Genomic DNA, 23,953 nt, shown 5'->3' with positions numbered 1-23,953 from the left:
TTTTCTCTGATTACTTCGGTTTCCTGTGCCAATCTTCATTCCACCAAATTCTCAATCATAATAATCACCCGGGGCAGGCTACAATAGGCCAATCAGTGGCCGCCATGCCGAGTGGACCCAGCTGAACTCCACCCTCCCACTAAGCGAATTAAAAGAAAGACAAACAAGAAACCAGCAGTGAGTAGGCAGTAAAAATTTCAACGGATTATATAGCGTTATATCACAGAATACAGAACTCTTCCAGACGAATAGGCCACTGTTCTTATTCGCATTACCCCTTCCAGGTTTCACTTATTGTTCATTTCCCTTTGAAAGGACTCGTGGGTTTCTTGTGTCGTTATTCCTTATCAGGGGCAGAAAGGGCATTTTGTTACTGTACAGGCTTGGGAATTCCTTCCTGCCGGTACCATTTTGGGAAAGACAGTTACGATATCTTCAGACACTGCAAATAAGCACATTAGCAATAGCTATGGAACTCATGCTGCTGTATTCTATCATACCTTTACACAACTTAAATTCCCTACCATAAAACAACAGTGTAATATTCGTGCAAACTTTTGAGGTACAACTAACACCAGTGCCACTTCGGGCTCCGAAAATGTTTTATAACCGAATATCTTCGAAAAATATTCAACTTTTCCAAGTCTATTAATTTGTGGAATATAAAATGACATTTGCATAAATCCTACCTTCCAGATGAAAGCAACAGGCTCCTTCGAAACGTTATTACCTATCTACCAAACTGCATGGCGTCATATCCAGAATACAATTAAAACAATTAGTAATCTTAACAATAGTCACTGTAAAAGCCTCAGCTCCGAATGTCGAAAATTGTTTAAATTTCAAGTTGCAAATCATTATAAGCTCTATATTCTGTATTACATACTCGTACTAGTGCATGTCCTATCAGTGCTTTGGAGAAAAGGGTAAAGTTTGTAAAATTTGGTACAAGAGTCATCGAAATCAGAGGTTATAGCACTACTGGAGCGATAAGAATCAAAATTAATATCGTCGGGTAAATTTTACTGCCCATCCCCAGATCCAAATTTAAAAGAAACCATTTGAGAAGTTTCGGAATTAGAATGTAATTATCAACAAAAATGGCTTCCCCATAAAGTGTTCATTTCATAAGTTTCGTCCCAAAGACTCTTACTATGCAGGTAACTATGTACGAGTATATAGATTTTAATAAATAGAGCCTAATGGCTGTTTTTCTTAATCTCTGTTCTTAGCTCCCTTCTTTAGGGGAGGTTCAGCTGAACTATAACGGAATATTCTAGGCAACGATCTACCCGATGTTCCTCAAACTCGTGTGCCACATTTTACGCTCAAATGTGCTTCTGATTTAACAGTGGATCACAGTTGAAGTGAGATCTTGTTCGACCCTAATATCTTATGTCATCGGCCTGTACTCTTGTTTCTTGGCTATACTGGTGTTGCTTGTATATTCCTCTTTTCACATTCTTTCGTATCTGTTAAGCATTAAGATTTTCAGCTGCAAATTTTCGATCTTAATGCTCTATTTTTCTACCACTCTCTTCATTTGTTACTCCTTTTCAAAGTTTCTTTAATCTATTATATTTATCTGTGAACTGTAATTCATATTACAGAAAATTATTATTCAAGTAAGACGAAACATGTGCGTAAAAATATCTTTGTGTGCGACACCATTAAAGAATGACGTAAATAGTTGCGTCACTATAAATTTACTAGATTACATTTTCATCATACTCGTACGATGAGAATCAAATTCGACCTACCGGAAATGACGTTGAACACACAGGACTTTTCTTACGTAAATGTTCTTATGCAAAGTATGAGGCACCCTCAGAGATATTTCAGGAAAAGTACAGCCTTCATATATATATGATCACACTAAAATATAAAAATGCTTCGTATTGTGGACTTTTGGGTTACGATGCCATGTTTGATATGGTAGGTGGGTATTTAGGTGCCAAAGCCCAGAAGAATATATTAATATTCACTGCTGTGAAAACTTCAAATTTTCTTTCAAACGCTCTCAAAAAGGATTTTGATTTAATACAACTATTGTATTCTTGGACATTATTCATCGACCTGTTTTTATTTAAAATACGACGTTTCGGAGGCTGGATTCTTCGGAGATAGGGATCAAATATATCGATTGGGCCCAATTGAGTATAATTTTACCTGAAAACGTTGTGTTTTAAATAAAACAGGATGATGGATGATGTCCAAAAACACAGTAACTGTATTAATGTACCATCCTCACAAACTTTTAAATCTTATTTTCACTTAATTGTATTGCTTTCTTTGAACAAGAGTGCAGAAGTGAATGCATAATGTGGAAACTGTTCCCTTCCCTTACGTATATTTGAAGCATAAAACCAGTAAACGGATTTTGATTAAATTTTGTAAAGGAGAGGGTTCACACACATTGTCCACCAGAACACATGTAACCAAGACACCAACCACGAAGTATATACTAATGCAAAAAGAACCAGAACACAAAAATAAGAACACCACGACAAATAATATATCATTTCGAATTATTTTTGGATCACTTATATGACCTATTAAATTATTTTAAGAGGAACCAATTTGGTGTAAACAATTAACTTTTCGGTATTAAGCCCTCGCAGGCTATATAATACTGGAATATAGTATAACAATTCACCCAAATCATCATATACAATATACCTGACGATGGCCCTGTGTGGCCGAAACATGTCGATGAATTTAAATGAAAACATGGCCTAAGTGGTGATTTTACCGATGACCTTTGAAGCTACACTGAAAACTGCATTGTGCATATACGTATAAATTGAACAACTAATGCAGCAAGATGCCAGTCTTGATAATTATACACTTTTTTATTGCTAGTGAGGTTGGACTAAGTCCCCTGCACCGCGGCCACCTCTGACCTATTGTGCCAGCCCCAGATGATAGGTGAAGGTGATTGTGGAACAATTGGTGGAATGAAGATTGGCAGGGGAAACCGAAGTACTCGGACAAAACCTGCCCCAACTCCACTTTATCCACCACAAAACCCACTTGACCAGACCCGGGATCGAACCCGGGCCGCCGCGGTGGGAAGCCAGCGACTAACCGCTTGAGCTATGGCGCGGCCCTTAATTATATACTTAGTGCCCCTCGGATACCATCTACTGTCATATGCGTGTCGGACAATCAGTATGTTTGGCCACCCTTATCAAATACTCTATATCATTGGTTTCCAAAATTTCTGTCCACTACCCAAAATTTGAAACCTCATCCCCCTTTCGACTCAAATGGTACCGGTACCTGCTCAGCATATCTGAAAATCGATCTAGATTTACGACACGAAAATAAAAAGATTTATATTGGGATCTCGTATACGTTCTACGCCATCAAACCTGCTTGATTATTTTGCGAATTCACAAAATATCAATAGGCGCGATCCAAGTTCGAGTCGCGATCCCACGGTCAATATACTGCGTAAAAGAAACACCAGACATTAACAGTCCAACCATATGTAGTTAATGTAAACCTATCCACTCCCAAATACAGCTTCATGGTGTAGTGCTTAATTAGTTAAGCACAGGAACAACTTTATCTTTATTATATGTAGGTAATGTTGCATCTATCTCAAAAGTCCGCAGAATTGCTACGCTGGAAACGTTTAACACAGGAATTAAAAAAGAAATGTTTTGGCATGACTTCTTACTTACTTACTCATGGAGCTGAGCCCTTCTGGAGGAGCTGCCAATTCTGCAGCTACTCAAGAATTTCCCAGCATTTTTGGAACCCGAAGATTCATTACCGTGTTCACAAGAGCCCTCCACTGGCCCAATCCCGAGTCAGATCTACGACTTCTACGAACTTTCAAAATATCGGCCAATTTCTTAAAAAATTATTGATGGAGACCAAGCATCCATCGCCCTGCAGTGCTCCTCTGGGAAACCTAACAGAAATATAAAGTAGATAAGCACTGTGTAGGTAGTCTACTTCCTAAGGTAAACTCCTGATTCGTTATCTGTACCGTTTCCGTTCATGTCACACAGATACGCCCAAGATAATGTCATCGCGTCGTGCTGCCAAGCGTGTCTGAAGAGAAGCCACGGTCTTCGGCTTCGTACCTGTCAGCTCCGTAAACATTATAATCCATCAGACTTACGAAATTTCCGTACCTCACGCTATAAGCACTCATGTACTCTATAGAAATAAACACTACACAGAACAAAATAACTCTAACGACAGGAGGTAATGGAATTGTAACATTTTCTCAAGTTTCAAGATAATACGGCCATCGTGAGCCAAAGTGTAATAAGGGACGATATGTTATTTCTGAAGCGCTGGATGGGCAGTAGACAAATTAAAAAGGTACTACAAAGACAACTCATCAAGAAGAGGGCACTTAACACTAGATTTCAGAACGCACACGGAAGTTACCGAAGTTTCTCATTATATTAATTCCGTGGCCTATACTACCGAGTGACCGCCGTTTGTCGACGAAGTTAGTGACCGCCTTTGTGGTCTATTGATCAGAGTTCCTGGATACAGACCCAGAGGTCTGGGTTCGATTCCCGGCTCTACAAGATTTTCTGAGAAGTTGTAAGTCTGGAACGGGGTCCACTCAGCCTCGTGAGGATAACTGAGGAGTTATTTCAAGGAAATAGCGACTCCGGTCTAGAAAACCGAAATTAACGGCCGTGAGGAACCGTTGCGCTGACCACGCGACACCCTCTATCGTCTAAAGTTGACACCGAAGTTTCTCATTATCTGTAATGATTAAATAAAATTTATTTTTTTCCCTTGGCACTACAGTCCCAGTGGGTGTAGGCCTACCTCCATGACCTTCTCCGTTCACTTGGGTTTTTCTAGATCTTACACACTCGGTAAGACTCCTTGGGCGAGTGATCAGCTCGTCGCAAGGCCTCTACCTGTACACAAACACAGAAAAATGCACACACACAAACTAAACATCCATGCCCTGAGTGGGATTCGAATCCATGATCCCCGTTTCCAAGCGAGGGAAGACAGTACATGCCTTAGACCACTCGGCTACCGTGATCGGCAAATAAAGTTTTTCCCACCTGAATTTATAGGTCAATCCGTATAAAACATGAATTTAATTGAATTACACTTAAATATGCTGCAGAGGCCTCATTCTGGACCACAACAGGTCAATAAATACGAAAGAGAATGTAGGAACACTTTAAAAAAAAAGATCACCATTAAGAAAATGAAACGAGGAAATTCTTGATGGACTTGCTGAACTCAGATTTGCTACATGCCTTTAATGGAGATCTCTGTTAATATGCGACTTTGAAGTACTTGTGAAACAATTTACATATACTCAGTTTTCTTATAGTGTGTTGTTAACGGTGAGCAGCAACACAGTAATACTGATAGTTTATTCATTCAGTACATATTTTATACTTTTCGGCGATATGCATAATTATTAAACAGTAAATACCTGCGTGTGACTTTAATTAATCAGAGGTCTAACTGTTAATTTTACGTAAAATAAGACACCTCTGAAATTAAAGAATATCCCTTCCACTTTTCATATTAGCTACATGTTCCTATCTTGCATGTAATTTGAAGTTCATATCATACATAATTCCTTCTGTGGAAACTGTTAAGTGTACACTGTATAATTTATATTCTTGATTCTTATAGCTATCACAGAAGAGTACCCGGAAGTAAACGAAGCCTGCCTTCCTATAAGTTTCAAAGCCCTTGCCGCAACAAAGGGCAGATGTCTGTTAATAAGTCCCTCTCCCCCATTCGCAGTCCTGTCTCTAGAACTGTTAATTCCAAGCTGCACCTTTCTTCCTTCTATTTATTAAGGCTTTCAAAGGGAACTTTACTTTAATGTGTTAATATATACCAAGCCAGGTTTATTTCAGCATCTTCATCTTTACAAAGAAAAATACTTCGTTTCTCTTACGCAGAACGTGGACCTACTCTCGGGATATACGCAATAAACTTCAGTGGACTTCCAGCTAGATGGCGGAGGGATAGCATTGAGGTTGGACAACTCTTTCTACGGTTCACACTTAACGTGAATTTTAATATAACAATGTAGCATAGTACTACATAGTGTGAATCACAATAGCTTTACACATGAAGCTGTGTCTCTGGTGAATACCAAGCAAGATAAACTCGGATATGTTTAGCATTTCACAGAGTGTTAATTAAACCCATTCAGTGTGTATGTAGATGACTAGGCTATGCAACACGCAAGAGTTTCCCAAACTCATGGCCCACGGACCACCATCAGCCCGCAAAAAGAAAAAGTCAATTGGTCAGCATCCATCTTCAAGTTCAAATTCGATTCTACATATTTTTTACAAAATGTTCTTTTTGTGAATCGGAAAATACTGATTTGGAGGTAATGTGAAGTTATGTTTTCCAAATAAATGGTAACCGGTCTTTGCTAAGTCATGTCCCACCCGAACTTCTCTTATGGTACGTTGTAATGACTTAGAGTTGTACTGCTACAATAAATTGTGAAGAAGATATATATATTTAGAACTGTAAACAGGCCTGAACAAGTAGTAAGGAACAGAAACAAAACTGTTTTATTCTCTACCTGAGGAAGATATAGGCCACAGATATTATGGATGATAACACCTAAGCTAAAGGTCAAAATCATGACACAAAGATAGGAAACAGATATTTTGAAACTGTGGCACAGTTCAGATATTTGAGAACGACGATAACAAATCAAAACCTGATTCAGGAGGAAATTAAGAGGAGATTGAACTCGGGTAATGCTTGCTACCATTCAGTCCAGAACCTTTTGTCTTCTCGTCTGCTGTCCAAAAACATAAAAATTAGAATATACAAAACTATAATTTTGCCTGTGGTTCTGTATGGGTGTGAAATTTGGTCTCTGGTGTTAAGAGAGGAACATAAACCGAGGATGTTTGAGAACAGGTTGTTGAGGAGAATATTTAGATCGAAGAGAGATGAAGTGACAGGAGGTTGGAGAAAACTGCATAATGAAGAGCTTCATAATTTGTACTCTTCTCCAAGTATAATTACAATGATCAAGTCAAGGAGGATGAGACTGAGGGTGTCTGAGAACAGGGTGTTGAGTAATATATTTGGAGAGAGATAAAGTGACAGGAGGTTGGAGAAAACTGCATAATGAGGAGCTTCATAACTTGTACTCTTCTCCAAGTATAATTAGAATGATCAAGTCAAGGAAGATGAGGTTGGCAGGGCATGTAGCACGAATGGGAGAGAAGAGGAATGCATATAGCATATTGGTGGAAAAGCCAGAAGGAAACATCATCGTTAAATAACACAACAATCCATCCATACAAGAAAATGCTCCAAGGGCGGCCGTAGGTCTACTCCCTATACGAAAATGTTTAAATATTCTGGCTCTGAATTTTGAGAGCACATTTGGAAATCATGGCGCACACCTCTTCACCCTTTATGGCTTGTAAAAGTTGTTACACGTGTATAAGAAGAGCAAAGAACTAGAGAGAATTACGTAGTGAGAAGTTGTTAATCTGAACTCTTTGCTTATTATTCTTGCGGCGATTAAATCAAGAAGTCTGAAATGGATGGGATATGTTATACGCTTGTGGGAAATACATACAAAAATTTTCGCTAGAGAAAAATTATTAAAATATATCTTTGGATGGGATAGGGCGTGTTGGTAGGCCTTCATATGCTGAGGATGGCATCCAACTGCGGCCCTTTGTGGACACGGTAATTGACGCGGCCCTTCTAAATCTTGTATATAGTTAAGCACGTATCAACACTCAACAGTGGACTTTGTCAATGGGCCATGAATGTGTGTTAACGCTTGCAAGCAATGATTAGCTACAAGGAACAGAACAGACAACGAAGATATTGTGGCGTGCTTACTGCGTCTAACTCCCGATTCTTAAGCATAAGATTCTGAACAATGGCGTCAGTAATGTAATAATGACATTAATGTGTAAAATACTTACTGTAATAATGACGCGCTTGAAAGTTCTCATCGAAATGTCAGAACTGTACATGCCGACGGCACTCTCGGGCGTTTTATGTCTTGAATTTGCTTGGAACTGAAGGGCTCTTCAGAAGAGAGTTTATATCCTGTTATCGTAATCAGTCTTGAGTAATTCACTACGAAGAAGAGGCGTCATTGTTGATATTCGGTAGGAGCGGAGCGGAGAGAGTTCTAACACTCCCCTCCGGCGATGGCGCGAGCAAAACAATTGACACCTCCAGCAGACTTGTGCCCAGCGGAACGAGGCGCCGTGCAATTGAATACGAATGAGGATGGATGTGTCAGTCTCCATCCGGGCAGTGTGTGGGAGGGACACTGGCCGAGACAGTCAACTGTTGCGGATGATTACGTTCTGCACAAGTTGATTCTCACAAACCGTCGTCCACTTTTAAGTGCAGATGAGCAAAAACTGTGTCCTTGTGGGTCATAATGCTCCCCCCTCCTGCCGAAACAATTTAACAAGGAGAGGGCTGAAATACTGAGCTTATGATAGAGGAATCATCAAAATTGTTGTCCCTCGTACACTCCACGCTCTTTGAAAACAGTTTTATTCCATCGTGATTAGTAGTTCGGGACCGCCTCTGTGGTCTTGTGGTCAGAGTTCCTGGCTACAGATCCAAAGGTCCGGTTTCGATTACCGGTGCTACCAGATTTTCTGAGAAGTAGTGGATCTGGAATGGGGTCCACTCAGTATAATTGAGAAGCTAATAGGATGGAAAAGTAGCGGCTCCGGTCTAGAAAACCGAGATTAACGGCCGTGGGGATTCGTTGCACTGGCCACGCGACACTCTCTATCCCCTAAATGTGGTATTAATTTCGCCGACAAGCGACGGTCGCTCGGTCGGTATAGTTCGCTTGCGGACTAAAGTCACGGAGTTTGTTTTTGATTAAAAGATCTGATACTGAACGACTACCTGTCTGATCTGGATGTGCAGGCCGGTAAGGCTTGGTAACGTGTAAGAAGAAATCCCGTCAGCAGACCCTTACCTGAGCCAACTGAATTCACTCTCGTATCATATAACTGTAAACTCCATTTTGATATTATCTTCACATCTAAACTTAGGTCTCAGCCGAGGCGTCTCTTTCCGAACAAAATGTCTGTTTCTTTGTTTCACCCTGCTCACTACATGTCCAGTCCAGTCATGGTCTTTTAATCTTCCTAATAATGTTAGAAGAAGAGTACAAATTGTGGATCTCCTTATTATGTGATTTTCTTTAGTCTGTTATTTTCTCTTTGTGAGCCCCAAATATTCTTCTGAGTGATTTGTTCTCAAGGACCTTCAATTTCCATTATAATAGCAGTCTGATTTGTATCTGACAGAGGTGGCCACGAAATACGCATAATTTCCAAAGACTCCGACTCAAAATTCCTTCACTCTTTCACTACTTTCATTACAAACTTAAAAATTCATGTCGTAGCTCTGGGTTCAATCGCCATCATTCTTGACTGCATGACACACTGTTTGAGAATCTCTGGCTAACGAATGTAGGAAGGATCTTCTGTCAAATTAAAGTTTATGTAGGGTAATCATTACAACAGTGAAGAGCCTTGTTATTCATCGCTGGCTGTTCTCTGTATGAATGAACCAAGTTAAGATTCTTTTACGACAACTCCCCCTTACATCCGCCGCCATGTCCAGTTCTCTTCAACGGCAGACACAGAAGTCCACATTAAATCTACCATTGACCTCCAGAAGTTTCGTTTTCAATTTTAAAAATATCTATTTCACGGTCACATACAAGCAACATAATCTGGAACTATCAACCAGCATAGGCCGCGCCATAACTCAAGCGGTTAGTTGCTGGCTTCCCACTGCGGCGGCCCGGGTTCGATCCCGGGTCTGGTCAAGTGGGATTTGTGGTGGACAAAGTGGCGCTGGGGTAGGTTTTCTCCGAGTACTTCGGTTTCCCCTGCCAATCTTCATTCCAGCAATTGCTACACAATCACCCTCACCTGCCATCTGGGACTGGTACAATAGGCCAAAAGTGGCCTCAGTACAAGGGACTTAGTCCCACCCCACTAGCAATAAATAATAATCAACCAGCATCTAAACAGTTCTGTGGGTCTGAAACGATTTGACTCACATACAAACTGACACTGCTTTCGAAGGTAAGGCAAAGTCTATGTTAATTGCTAACAATTAGTAGTTTCTCACCTTCACATAATCTTTACAGAACTTTCTTTCTCCCTTTCACTCGTCCATTCATTTCAGTGTTGTAATTATAACTTTATGTTCTTCAACTGTTTTTAACCCGTGTTCCTTTCTGAAGAAAGATATGCTTATGATATCACGTCATTATGCGAGTGTTACTTTCTGTGCACTCCTCTCGGAAGGTTAGGAACAACCGACTGGTTTCCTTGACGTCTGGTTTCGAAGGCATGGCGGCCCATCTTATTATTGTCTACAACTCTTTAATGAACCATCACAACACAGCAAATAATGAAACATCAAAGTCAGCGTACAGCTGTGGCTTTGCTACATGTTTCGGCCAGTATCGGCCAGCATCAGGCAAATACATACCAACAAAAATCTACCATTTAACTGCAATCATAAAATGGATATAACACTATTAATCGTACAAATTTAAAAATGCTTATGTAAAAAATACAAAAGTTCAGATTATATAAAAATTAAAAATTGGAAGTATTTTAACAAGATAAAATATTAATGATGTTTTCAAAAACATTGAATCAGTCGTTGGATATACTTTGTGTGCGTTTCTATAGACAATAGGGAAATTCGATATTACTTTATATAGAAGATTTTAAGAGAGGCCCATGGTGTAGCAATTAATGAATTGTGTAATGCTGCCTCGTCATTAAGAAGAATTGTCCGTATTGCATGGAAAGCATGGAATACATGAAGCACTTAGGTGGAAAACAAAACTGTACATGTTATTACATATCGGAAGGGACTGAAAGTCAGAGTAAATATGAAGGAGGGATATAGAAAGCCAAGAATATCGTGAATTTAAGGATATGGAGTGAAGAGAAGGACGAGGATTCACTGCAGAAGACACTCAAATGAAGAGTTTACTATAATAATAATAATTTGTACATGCTTTCGGATGCTAAATATGTCAATTCGATTAGAAAACGAGGAAGATAAATTTGTAATCAAAGTATATTTACTCTAAGCGCTGTAGACACGGATAAACATTTAGGAATTTCTACAGCTCCTTAACAACTATGGCTGCAAGCGCCAGCTTATTAGAACATATTAAGATGCAAGTGTCAGAACTTCCTCTGCCCGTGAGCCTTTTGTAAATACAGGATTCTGTGTGAAATATTTCCAAATCAAAGCGTCTTTAACGAACGAAACAACAGGAAAATGTTTCCCGATTGTTTTCGCATTTATAATTGTGACAGAGAGATGCTTTTACTGGAGCAGATGACGGGAAATTAATTATTTTCAAGTCCAATTTTTTCCAATGACAAAACAGGACTTGGCGACATCTACAATGGCAACAGAAGCGCCGTTCTTTTGGACGTTTTGTGATCTACCGTTTCACCGTCTGTTTAGATGAAACGAAAAGCAGACAGTTCATCAAGCAGGACTTTAAACCATCACTGCTAGCATTGCAGACTTCGGCATACAATACACAAACCTCTCCGGCAGTCAGGAGGTTTACGGATCGATATGAAGATGATGGGTGATCATCTATAACTCAACTCAACTATAACTCAATGGAGCTGAGCCCACCTACGTCTAGATCTTCCCAGTGGTCTCTTTCCTTCTGGCTTTCCCGCCAAAATCCTCTTTGCATTCTCCGTAGCCCCGATTTGTGCTACATTCCTTGCCTATCTGATCCTGCTTGATTTGATCATTCTAATTATACGTACAAGTTATGAAGCTCCTCATTATGCAGTTCTCTCCAACCTCCTGTCACTTCATCCCTCTTCGGTCCAAATATTCTCAACACCCTGTTCTCAAACACCCTCAGTCTATGTTGTTATATTATTTTTGAAAATTATAATGAGCTGCTTTGATACGGTTTGCTCCTATGCTCACACTATGCAAGTGTGTCAAGAATATTTTCCTTTGTACGGTGATTTAATTTGCGTGGGCAGTCTTGAAGGTGCAGCTTCATGTCGTGCTTGTAGACTGTCACTCTTTTACACGTAAGAAAATGTAATCATGGAGTGCGGTACGTAAGTTCCGCGCAATTTGCTTGGCGAGGGCATACAACATTTTAACAGAGTTCAGTAGTTAGCGTGAAGAATAAGTTTCCAAAGCGACCCTCATATGAAAAACTTTTCAATCCTTTGAGTAAATGAAATGACTTCTTAAACGATAAATGTTTACATATGAAAATCACGTGTATTTATAAGGTAAAGAAGAAAGACTTATTTATACGTACATATATATATATATATCTTTGCTTATTTCTACCTATTTATAGTATTAGACTAAAGGCGAAATAAGAAGTATGATTTGAGGTTCTCACAGCGGTAGTTAAGAAAAATACTATATTCTTGGCTTGTCAGTTGTTTTCACGTTCATATATTTCTCGGCTTATTCGACTCTGAAAATGGAGGCGATATTCCTCCGAAACGTTGGTTGACTTTCAACGGACTACACGGCGTTATATCCCAAATGATAGGCCTCTCCAAGACAAGAAGTTCGATCAAAAGTGGCAACGGACACGCATGCACTCACAGCAATTAACAGAGCGTCAGAACTGCTTATGTTGAACTGCATATGAAGCTAACAGATTCAATCATATTAAGCCATTTCATGGTATTAAGAAATATTTTTAGCTGTATTAAGTTTTATGAGATATCCTGCGTAACAGGGCTATTGATGTGAAGCGGAAGTCAAAGATAGCATCTCTGACTTAACACTTTAGTCTTGTGATTGTTTACATTCAGCTGACAAGGTCCGCTGAACGTCCCAATACATAGTGTTCTTGCTGGCCAAAAGCCATAGATTCCCTTGTTCTGTCAAGATATGTTAGGGGAGGTTTGTTTCTTCTTGCTAACAATACGACATAAACAACACACTAAAAGCAGAACTTGTAGGGACGTTATTTTGTCAGTAGCATTGAAACTGAACTGCCTAGTTCACGTGTAACTGAAAATCAACTCTGCGCTACAATGTCTACTTTCTGATTCGCATGATGTTGGGCAAATTATTAATATAGTTCATTCATTCATTCATTCATTCATTCATTCATTCATCTGTAATCTGTCAAGACGACAGGTCCACAGTCTCTTCCGAAACAGTTCCTCCACTTGATGCGATCTAGAGCTTTCTCCTTAAAATGAAAATATCCTCTTCTGTCCCCAGGGTCATCCAGCATCTTCTTACGTCTTCTTCCTAGTCTTCTGCTCACTTCTATCCGCCCCTCTATCTTTCCTTCAATAACTTCTTTTAGAAGGCCGTTACCGACTAAGATATGACCAATCTAATTAACCTTCCGTTTTCTTATTTCGTGCAGGATATTCCTCTGCCCACTGGCTCTAAATAACATTCCTCTTAATATATTTATGCTAACATTATCATTGGTATTAGAAGTAAAATGTAAAGAATAAGAAACATATAAAGAAATTCAGATGACCACTCTCAAAACTTAAAAAAAGAAAAGAACAGAACAGAAGGGGAGATTATATTTCTTGAAAAGAGTGGGCCTTGTCGTACTGTCAAAAGACACCACAGAACTCAAGTTTGGAGCTGAATAACTTACTTCTTCTCTCGACAGGGCGGGCATTTGTTGTTTGGCTGTCATGGCCGCCGAAAAATTAAGCCCTGTAGGCAGACAAGACAGGCAGTATGCGTTATCTGGTACATTTAGGCGTGTAGGACGCTGAGGCCTGTACTGGTGGCGAGGCTCACCGAGAGGTTCCCCCAACGAGAAAGGTGATATCTGTCCTCTAGCGGCGCTGCCTCCTGCAGTCAAGTTGCTGGCGGAGTACGAAGATGGAATGGGCTGCACGGCTGGGTTGGCCCGGATACTGGATGCTGATGCTGAAGTTGACATTCCCTGAACTGGACTGGGAGACCGACGCAAATACACGTGCAACATTACTAAATCTTCGAATTTTAGTTTCAACACACGAAGAGCACAGAAATGTTTATTCTGTTAATGATTTTGCAGGGCTGTGTTTCACACCGTGATATGCTGGATATTTCACGATGGCCTAGCACGAGAAAAAATGTCCTCCCAATAGATTCCTTCGCTTATCTCGTAGAATGAACCTACGCAAAACGAGGCATGACTNAAAAAAAAAAAAAAAAAAAAAAAAAAAAAAAAAAAAAAAAAGCAAGAATAGATGGTTCTGAAGCGCAAAATTATGATGTAGGAGGATCCAGCACACAAGGGAAAGAATATCCATAAGTTTATGTTCGTACGATGATTGTTTCCTATTGCTGTATTTGTAGTTCACAGGTATTAGGCAGAATTTAATTTACACCGCAGACAGATAACAATTCTCTTTTAATTCTCAATTAATAAGAAATAATTACGAATTTCTCGCAGAATGCTATCACATGAATTCACGCTTACATATCTGTTGTATAAAGGTTACTTTCCTTTCCATTGTTGCACAAGTTTGCGACCAGCTACTGATAACTTCACTCGACTATATCGATGGTCTGCTGGTGCCTTAATCTGTTTACTCTAGCAAGGAATCAGACACACTGCCATTAAAATTCACCAATTCGTGGGGTTTACCAGCGTACCCAACTGACATTTCGTCATGTTATAAAATTTCGGTGGCATTTATATGACTACTCGTTACGGTATAGTAGCAGGAGTGGCATTTTATAACCTATTCAAAGGTCAGCCATTGCAGGAAAGAGGGAAAGCTTTACTGTGTAATTCAGTTTCTCGTGTGTGAACATATTTGTTATTTATGGATCAGATCTTTAATTTTCTTACGGGCTGTGTTCTGTTGTCTATTTCAATCGTATTTTTGTCTTGTTCGCTTATTTGGGCTCATGTAGATTTACGTAAACAGACACAATGCTTGGTGTTTTAAGGTTATGGCAGACACCATTTTAGTAGAACACTGAATTGAAGAAGACGGAAGAATAAACAGTTAAACTCATCTTTAGTCCAATATTCAAAAGGTAAATAGACGAGTTCTTCGCTATTTTTCATATATCACTATTCTTCGTGTAAACTGATTATAGACCAGAGAAATTGGCATAGATATTGAATTCCGTAATACCCTTCTTTATTATCAATAAAAGTTGCATGAGCGGTAGCGTAGTTGGTTGAGGCACTATGCTAGAAGCCCGAAAGTCGCGGGTTCAAGTTCCGATGAGGTCACTGGATTTTTAAATTAACCTAATCTTTCTAGCCGCACTATGGCCCTGGGGTCGAGTCAGCCTTTAACATTAATGACGCTTCACGCGTCAGACACTTTTCATTGTAAATAGGATTTTTTTACGAATATCATTTGCATTGATCCTTTGCCCACAAAAAAAAACGCACAACAGAACGCAGCTCCTCTGTAGCACACTCCTCTAGCACGGTCACCATTTTTACTACTGAAACCAGCCTTTGAACATGCGTATGTGTGCCTGGTACCTAAACTGTCATGAAGCTGGACTGTGCTGCTACCTAGTGATACACATAGAAAATCTATTATAGTCATTAGAGCTGTTTTACTTCCATTTGTGACCTATTCACTGACTCTCTCATAGTTATCCAAAGATTGTTCCGATTTTTACATTTTAATAGTAATTGTCTGATTCGTTAAACGGTTTACAAGATCGCATTAAACAGGTGCCACGCGATGAAACAGCAGTAGATACAGTTAACTTCTGCGTTACGAACAAAAAGTTCTCGAAAGAAGTAATCGGTCCGTTGATCAGTCGGACAAATTGCTGCTGGTCTTCGCTTGCTTAGTAATTCTTGTTCCCGAGTCCCGCGGGACTCATGGCCATATTTCTTTTTCTCGCTACTTTCGGAGCCCTGCAACTATCTGGGAATAACTAACCACCTACTTTCCTTTCGTTGCATACTGAGTATTTGATATGACAAGGACTGTGTAGAAAACACCGCATCCAACAGTTCTATTGTTGCGTGTGTATTCGTTGCCGTCGGAACATGTTTACTGAACCTTTCCCCAGCAACGTTAAGAGGGACACACAGACAGCAAGGTCATAGCATAAGCCTTTTATCTTTAAAAATGAGGGAAGTAGGCTAAAATGGGTTATGATAGCCTAGGAGCCAGGCCAGGGACGCGGAAACAGAGAAAAACTGAATAAAGATGTTATATATACACGTACATTGTTGCCAAGTTAAGCACACCACTGATATAGACCTACTGCACAGAGACAGGACTATTTTCTGCTGTAATTCGTGAAATATTCGCGATTTAGAAATTGGTTCAGACAAATGTTGCAGATCTTAACGAAATCTGCATTCTGCGTCATGCGCAAATGTTATGTATTAAGAACCGTTTGTTAACCAGTCTGATAAACTTAAATTTGGTCTTCACGTAAAGCAGGATTTTAATTGGCCAGTACGCACCAAAATTAAATACATCTAACAAATTTTAGTGTGGCCTAACATTAAATTCCTTCGAAGCTAACAGTTTGCTTTTTAGTGTCTTATAAGAATGGGAGGAGCTGTACCACCTTTCACGATATGTCTTTATGGCTTGGTGTTTGGTTAAGCACAAGCAGTTATTGTGAGAGTTACATACGTGTCTGCAAAATTTGTTTTCTACCAACATGACAGTTTCGCGGGTATATGGAGTTAAATTTTCAAGTTGAATTGAAGAAAGGTCTTATTAGGTTGCCCCTTTCTTTCTATTTGTCGGAATTAAGCTGGAATTTATGAGGAAATTTCAGTCGGAATTCGAACTGAGTACCTCTCAAATAAAAACGGTGTTCATCACTGCTTCATAACGTTCCTTATGCAAAGGTGACAACAAGATAGAATGGAGTAATGATTCAACTCTTAGACTTGTATTCGAGGTATTCTCAGATGGAATTTCGGCCAAGTTACTGACTATCGTGGCCGACTTTATGTTCAGTTCATCATGTTACTCTCACTTCGACACTGCGCAAATGATAATCAGTTCAGTTCAGTTTAATTCTGATTTATTCACGTGCAAACTTAACAGCCCAGAGGCCAATTAAAAAGGGAACACGAGTAAGATGATGATGATAATAATAATTATATAAAAATAACAATAACAACACGGACGAAGCTCTTAAAGCCGTTCCTTCCATTTTCTTATCTGGCACTCGTGACCTCTTTCTCCCTTCAGTTTATATTGAAGGAGCAACTTGGAGATAGGTTTTCGGACATTCCTTCTGGTCACTTTCCCTCATGCAGTTTCTTATTCGGTTATTATTATCAATTATTCCCAGTTCTCATAGGATCTTATGGGTTTTTGAAAACACCTTGCTGAACTATCAGGCTCCCAAATATCACGAATATTTTATCGAATGAGTAACTGTCAGATTTTCAAGGAAGGACCTATACAGTGGAGTGAGTCATTCAGTCAGTTATTTAGTTAGTGGCCTGACTAAGTATTAACTTGATTAATAAGCTTCTTCATTATCTACGGAATCACGGAAGTCCTTCCCAAAGCCGGAGGTTTCGCGTGACACGGACTGCGAACCATCTCAGACAACGTTATGACTAATAACCAGGGCCCCGATTTTGATGACCTGAAAATATTAAAAAAAAAAAAGACTTATAAAATGACCGAAAAATCCAGAAAAATGACCTAAAGGAGAAAAGAAAGAACACTACGCTTCCATGTTATTCATATTTCAGAAAACATATGAAGAAAAATCCCCTAAAATGGCCAAAAAATGGCAAGAAATACCCTTAAAAGTCCAAAAATTAACAAAAAAATTATCCCCAAAATAAAAAAAAATGAACTTAAATATAAAAATGTCAAAAAATGACAAAAAAAATACATATAAAATTTACATTTCTGTAACCAGCAGCTCATATCCGAGATTTATATATTTAAGAGCCACGCATAGGATACAAGGAAAAAAAGATGACATGTCATCAAAATCCGGGCCCTGCTAATAAGTATTTGCAGACAACAACAAAGGCGCGTGTGTTTCTTTCTCAGAAGCCCCAGGAATGTGTAATGGTTGTCGTGGCATCTTTCTAAGCATGCGAGAACGGAGATAATCTGACCGTAGGCCCTACACGCGCCTCTTCCGGTTCTGTGTTGTTACGCGTTCTACGTAAACACGAGATGCGTAATATGAACGCAGAGTGGGACAGGATTAGATACACATGTGTCATCTGCCAAACTGCCCCTCTGGTTCTGATTAGATCTGGTGTTTGAAGTCTGCTCTAAGAGTCGCCGGAATAGTTTAATTTTTCCCCATAGCCCCATTATAACTCAAAATGTACGTATGTTCAATTCGAGCTCCACAATTTTTCTAAAACATGGTTTATCACACGTAACATTTTTGCATGGCATAAGATATTGATCTCGTTATAAATTTTATTTTAAAAGTTTTTAAAAAGATGAAATATAGCGGAAAGTACACGAACTTCTATGCAGTGTAATATAGGCTATGCATTCTTCGGCAGCTTTTTTTAATAATTTTTATTGATAAGAGATGAACTACAACGCATTTTAAAAGTCTGAAGTGTGTGCGCATCAAAATTGAGAGTGACCTTCCACAATTTCAGTCTTGTTGCAAGTGCGCAATACGTGCTTCTCCGAGTAAATAACATTTCCAATCTTCGCTTGTCTTCGCATGGCTCACCAAACATCGGTCAACCTTCATCATCTTGCGTGGGTTTTCTCAGTTCTTCTCTAGATAACGCCATAAGAGCACTACAAGTAGAATATTACCGCTTTCTTTTTATTTAATCCCTTGGCAAAGAATTTATCTTATTTCGCGAGCCTTCTCAACTGCACACACTATAAGCAATACAGAGTGTAAGTGAAATATCGGGAATCGATTGTGGATTATTTCATGGCACTATCCCGTAATACTCCTGAAGAAACTAAAATAAAATTACTCAAAATCCTTCGGTTATTTACGGTCGATAACTGGACACGAAGTTCCCAAACGCAAGCGCGGTTGACACATGCCAGTCACATTCATTGTTCAACATGACAAATCGTTTCTGCACATTATTTATTAAACGTCAAGGATTTTGGCTTACTTCCTGGATGAAAAACAACGTAGGGGTGTCCATAAAGGCCAGAGGTAAATCTATCCTTGTAACAGGCCGTGGAGGCCCATAGGGTTGTGAGACGTCGAGGTTCCCACATTTTCTAGACAATCGGCTCTCAGATAGCAGTGAGGTTGTCATGCGCCGGTCGCCCTTTATGCCCCCAGGAAGATTCCTGGTACTCATATCTGTTAGAGGGTGAGTCAACCCCAGGGCCATAGCGCGGTTGAAAGGAATAGGTCAAGTGAAATATCCAGTGACCTCGTGTGGAATTGAACCCGCGACCTTCCGGCTTGTAGCATAGTGTCCCTTGTGTACGTCCCCATACATTTACATATTTGTCAACTTCAGAATAACTCGGTAAGATGCACTTGCCATTCGAAGTAATCCTGAAACCATGTTATTGGTTATTGACAAATTGACAACATTAAAAATCTCTAAGGAACCGAATCCAAAGCGCAGTAGTGTGGTGCATTCCATTCGTCCAAGCTGCTGGCCTGGAAGAGCAGATCCATTTATAAACACTGAACGAAAGATGGCGGTAGTGGCAACGACTTCTTATCTCCCGTTTCGGGGATCTGGAACTTCACTTCCCACGAGCAGTGCAGATGTATGTCCCTGGTGCATTTTTACTATCTCTTTTGTTTTCTGTTCTACTTCAAAAATCTTTTTATAAGGACAGAACAGTGTTGACGGTATTTGAAAGCGAAATGCCGAACAGAATATTTGGAATTAAAGAAATGGAATTATCAGGGGAATGTAGAACCTTACCCAACAAGGATCTTTTCATTTACTTATGTACAGATTAAAAGATGGAAGAAAGAGAGAGAGCGAGAGAGAAAGAAAGAAAACAGAGGAGAAAAACGAGAAAGAAGATGTGAGGGAAGAAGAGAAATGCATATAAATCCGGTTAGAAATAGTTCCGTGCAGAAGTCACGTGAACGACAAGGCACTGATCCGATAATCATTACTTACTAACGGGGCAGGTTTTTTCCGAGTACTTCTGTTTCCCCTCCCAATCTTCATTCCACCAATTGCTCCACAATCACCCTCACCTATCAACCTCGGGGCCTGGTACAATAGGCCAGAAGTGGCCGCAGTGCAAGAGACTTAGTCCCACCCCACTAGCAATAAAAAAATTACTTACTTACTCATGGAGCTGAGCCCTTCTGGAGGAGCTGCCAATTCTGCAGCTACTCAAGAATTCCCCAGCATGTTATGGGACCCGAAGGTTCATTACCATGTTCAAAAAAGCCCTCCACTTGTCCCTATCCTGAGCCAGATCAATCGAATCAATACCATCCCATCCTATCTCTCTAAGATTCATTTTAATATTGTCCACCTCATATCAAAATTAAATTAAATCAAGATCCGTAAAATATCTGTGTGACTTAAATCGATGAAACCGGCTCATTGGAAGCAGCGTGGTGGTTTATATTTCTGATTCAGTATAACAGCAAATAGCTTCTTGAGCAACAAAATAACTATTGTCAGCTCTAGGAAAATCCCAAGTTATTTATTTGACGTCTGTCTGCTTGCGGACTCGAGCAGCAGAAGCAAAGCAGTATATTTGTAGACAGCTCATCAGGACGTTAAGACTTCGTGGGTATTTTCGTCCGCGAAGTGTACTAGTAAGAATTGTTTCTAATAAGCTATTCAATTTGGAAGCATGTTGAGAGAGTTGCTTTCGAAATTGTACGCTACTTGTACGTGTTCTACAACCCCTTCTCAATCTCTCTAAAAACTTCGAAATTATTAATTTTCAAGAAATTTGTCAGGAAAGGCCTTATACCGGACTCCAAATCATATCTCTTAAATGCTTCTTCTTAATGATTCTAACATGGCGACTATCTGAACTACTGTGTTAAAGATAACTGTAACGCCACTGTATGCATGTTCGTGAAAATACTGTCACGTGTATGAGTGACTATAGACGGGAGTTGGATTGGTGATTGGATTTATTGAGCACTTACAGATCGTAACTACAAGTAACTATAGCACTATTGCTAAGTCACACACTCTGCAGTTAACTACAGCACATACTAAGTCTTGTCAGTCTGCTGTGTCTTCACCAGTCGTTGGCTGATAACGGATCTCAACAATGTCCTCTGCTTCCGTGCTCACGTTCTGACCAGCTAGCGATTGTCGCACAACTAACTCATTGCTCCAACTGTTCTGCTTATAACACCTCCACATAGACGGCACAGAAAAAACCGTTCCTCTGTTGCTGTAGCCTTTGTTACATTTGCATCTGTTTGGATGCCCACGTGTTCGCTACTTAGCCGCTGCATAGTAACGGCCCGTTGTTTAGAGAGCCATTACTTAGCAACGGCTATTGTATAACTGTTCATCTCGCTGTTGTTTCCTAGCAACGGGTCTACATGCCAAAATATAGTCAGATTTTCATGTATAATGACGGTAATGATGGAATGACGACCATACAAAATTCCTTTAACTCGATGACCATTACTGATGCTACCTCGAAAATCCAAATTTTGTGCGACACAAGATGGTAATTATATCCCCATTTTTTATTGAAATTTCACCGTAGACCTGTGTTGAAAACTACAAAAATTGCGGCAGTGCTGATGTTAGAGATGAAGTTTAAGAAACAGAACCACTATACTTAATTAAATGTGCATTTATATTTGACAAGAGAGACAATAAAACACGATTTTAGTTTAGGAAGATAGCTTATGAACCACAGTTACAGTATTTCTATTAAATGATGATGTGCGAAGGTAAAATCAATTTAGTATTGTCGCATGTTGCCTATGCAGCGCGATAAATAACTTCACGCGGGTCTCGGATTTGGCGAATATTTATTGAACGCTCATTCTTACACACTCATAATGTCACAGTTAATCCTTCTGCTGTAGTCGCTTCTCGACTTCACTCGGCGACTATCCCAAGACTGACTCGGCGAATGCATTCAACCCCCTTATGTAGACAGGTTCCGGACCGGATAGAACACACCGTTTTCAACAGTTCAGTTTCTGCTGTTTCGACAGTTCGTAGTTACGCAACGAACCTTCCATCTCTGGGGAAACGCGTTTGTTGATTCTGCAATTCCTACGCAACGGCCCTCTGTTATTGTGTTACCATGAAAGTCTCTACTCCAAACAAGTTACATTGCTCCCTTCTGAAGACTGATCGTCCCCGAACAGCCTAACGGAATTTCCTCTTGTTTGGTGTTCGTCTTCGGGGCGCTACTTCCGCCCCCCTGCTTCAAAAGTGTTCGTCCCGAACAATTCCATGGTCCAACGTTCGTTGGTCCCATCGTATCACATTCATTCGACACTCTTCCACTTTCGCTTGTGAGGCCGGTGCTTCCATATTACCGGTTCCTCCAGGGTGAGCTGTTTCGCTTTTTTTTTTTTTTCGTTCCGGAGGGGGTCGACCCTTCCACAGTGTCCAATTCTTGTTTTGCAGCAAACCCACCAGTGGATCTCGTAATTCGCTTCCCACAATTCAGTCTGAAGGTCTCACTGAAGATCTCGATCCTTACTCCTTTGTTACTTTCGGGATGCGCTCGGGGCGCTTGTGTCTTCTGGGACTTTGATACCACCTTGTCCCTGTAGTGGTCCTGATGGGTGCGTCCTCTACGCCGTGACACTTCTGTGCGGCGGGTCTTTCTCATTTTAGTGACGGTCCGCTCCTTTTTCTGGGTCGTGTCGTCCCGACGGTGTTTCTCTTGCGTCGTGCCACTGTTGCACAGCGGGACATCTTGTCGGTTTCATTCTGCTTTTGCCGTACCACTGTTGAGCGACGGGACACCTTTCGGTCGGTTTGCGTTGTCTGCCGTTGTCTGCCCGTACCTCTACGGACGACGGCCACTCGTTTCCGGTACCCAGCCTGATCCTGGGTCCGTTCCTTCATTTTTCTGCCGTTTCTTCCTCGGTTCTCCTACCGGCATTACTTCGGCGTCTTCTACGGGGACTACTTGATGCTCTGCCGCCTCAGGTTTCCTGTCCAGTGAGGTCGGCTCTTTTTCTTCTCGACGCGACTCCATCTCTCTGCAGGCCATCGTCTTTATGTCTGTCTCAGGTTAGATTTTAGCCACCATCTCCTTGTGGATGGCGTCTATCTCTTCTCGCCATGCTTTCATATTGGCCTGCCTATCGGCTTCCAATTTGGAAAGCAACTCTTTGTGGCCGGCCTTCATTTATTCATGGGTGGTCCCCCCTTTTTCTGCATGGCCTGCAAAGCGGCGTCTTAGAGTGGTTGGCTCTCGATTCTTCTCGCATGGCCAGCAGGAGTTCCATTATCTGCTGTGAACCCTTTTTGCGTTGTTTCGGAATCCGATCAATCCCATTTCTGACACCAGTTGTCGCGTGTTGCCTATTCAGCGCGACAGTATTAAAACGATATATTTATGGGTAAATATTTATGGCGGTGTTTACCACGCATGGCCACGTCTGTGTAAAACATCAAGGCTATAAACAGGAAAAGGGTTTCTCTCTGAGAAAAGTAACATACAATTTTGCATTTGTGTGCGACATCAGTGGAATCTAAAAACAAAACGGACCTTTTTTATTCTAGACATGGCCTCGTAATTTCGCAAGGAATTAGTAAAAACTCGGTGCGAAGACATTACACTTAATTCCTCCTGTAGGACTACATTGACTACGTCACCTCGGAAACAAAAACGACTGTCTCTGAATACCAACAATGAAATCCGTCCGAACCTTAAGGTCGGTTTCGAAAGACGGAGAATTCGCGTCTTGGTTTATCGCTACTTTTCTGATAATGCTACACTTGCAGTTTTATTTACGGACATGTTCTTCAGAAATTATTTAAATTTAATCAAAATCGTTAAAAGACGTTTTCGAAAACATCGCCATTGTATGTTTC

General features: G+C 40.3%; 2 protein-coding genes across 2 annotated transcripts in view; one reads left to right on the top strand and one right to left on the bottom strand.

Annotated features, from left to right (window-relative positions):
* LOC111873443 (tRNA (uracil-5-)-methyltransferase homolog A) overlaps nucleotides 1-23,953 on the top strand; it is a 172,754-nt gene that overhangs the window by 86,549 nt on the left and 62,252 nt on the right. The gene's annotated exons all lie outside the window — the stretch shown is intronic.
* Nucleotides 1-23,953, bottom strand: part of LOC111873448 (septin-2) — a gene marked incomplete in the record, with an annotated part of 37,353 nt that overhangs the window by 12,291 nt on the left and 1,109 nt on the right.

This window comes from Cryptotermes secundus, unplaced genomic scaffold (genome assembly GCF_002891405.2).
Source record: "Cryptotermes secundus unplaced genomic scaffold, Csec_1.0 scaffold333, whole genome shotgun sequence".
NCBI classification, from domain to species: Eukaryota; Metazoa; Arthropoda; class Insecta; order Blattodea; family Kalotermitidae; genus Cryptotermes; species Cryptotermes secundus.
This window is presented reverse-complemented; position numbering and strand designations above follow the sequence as displayed.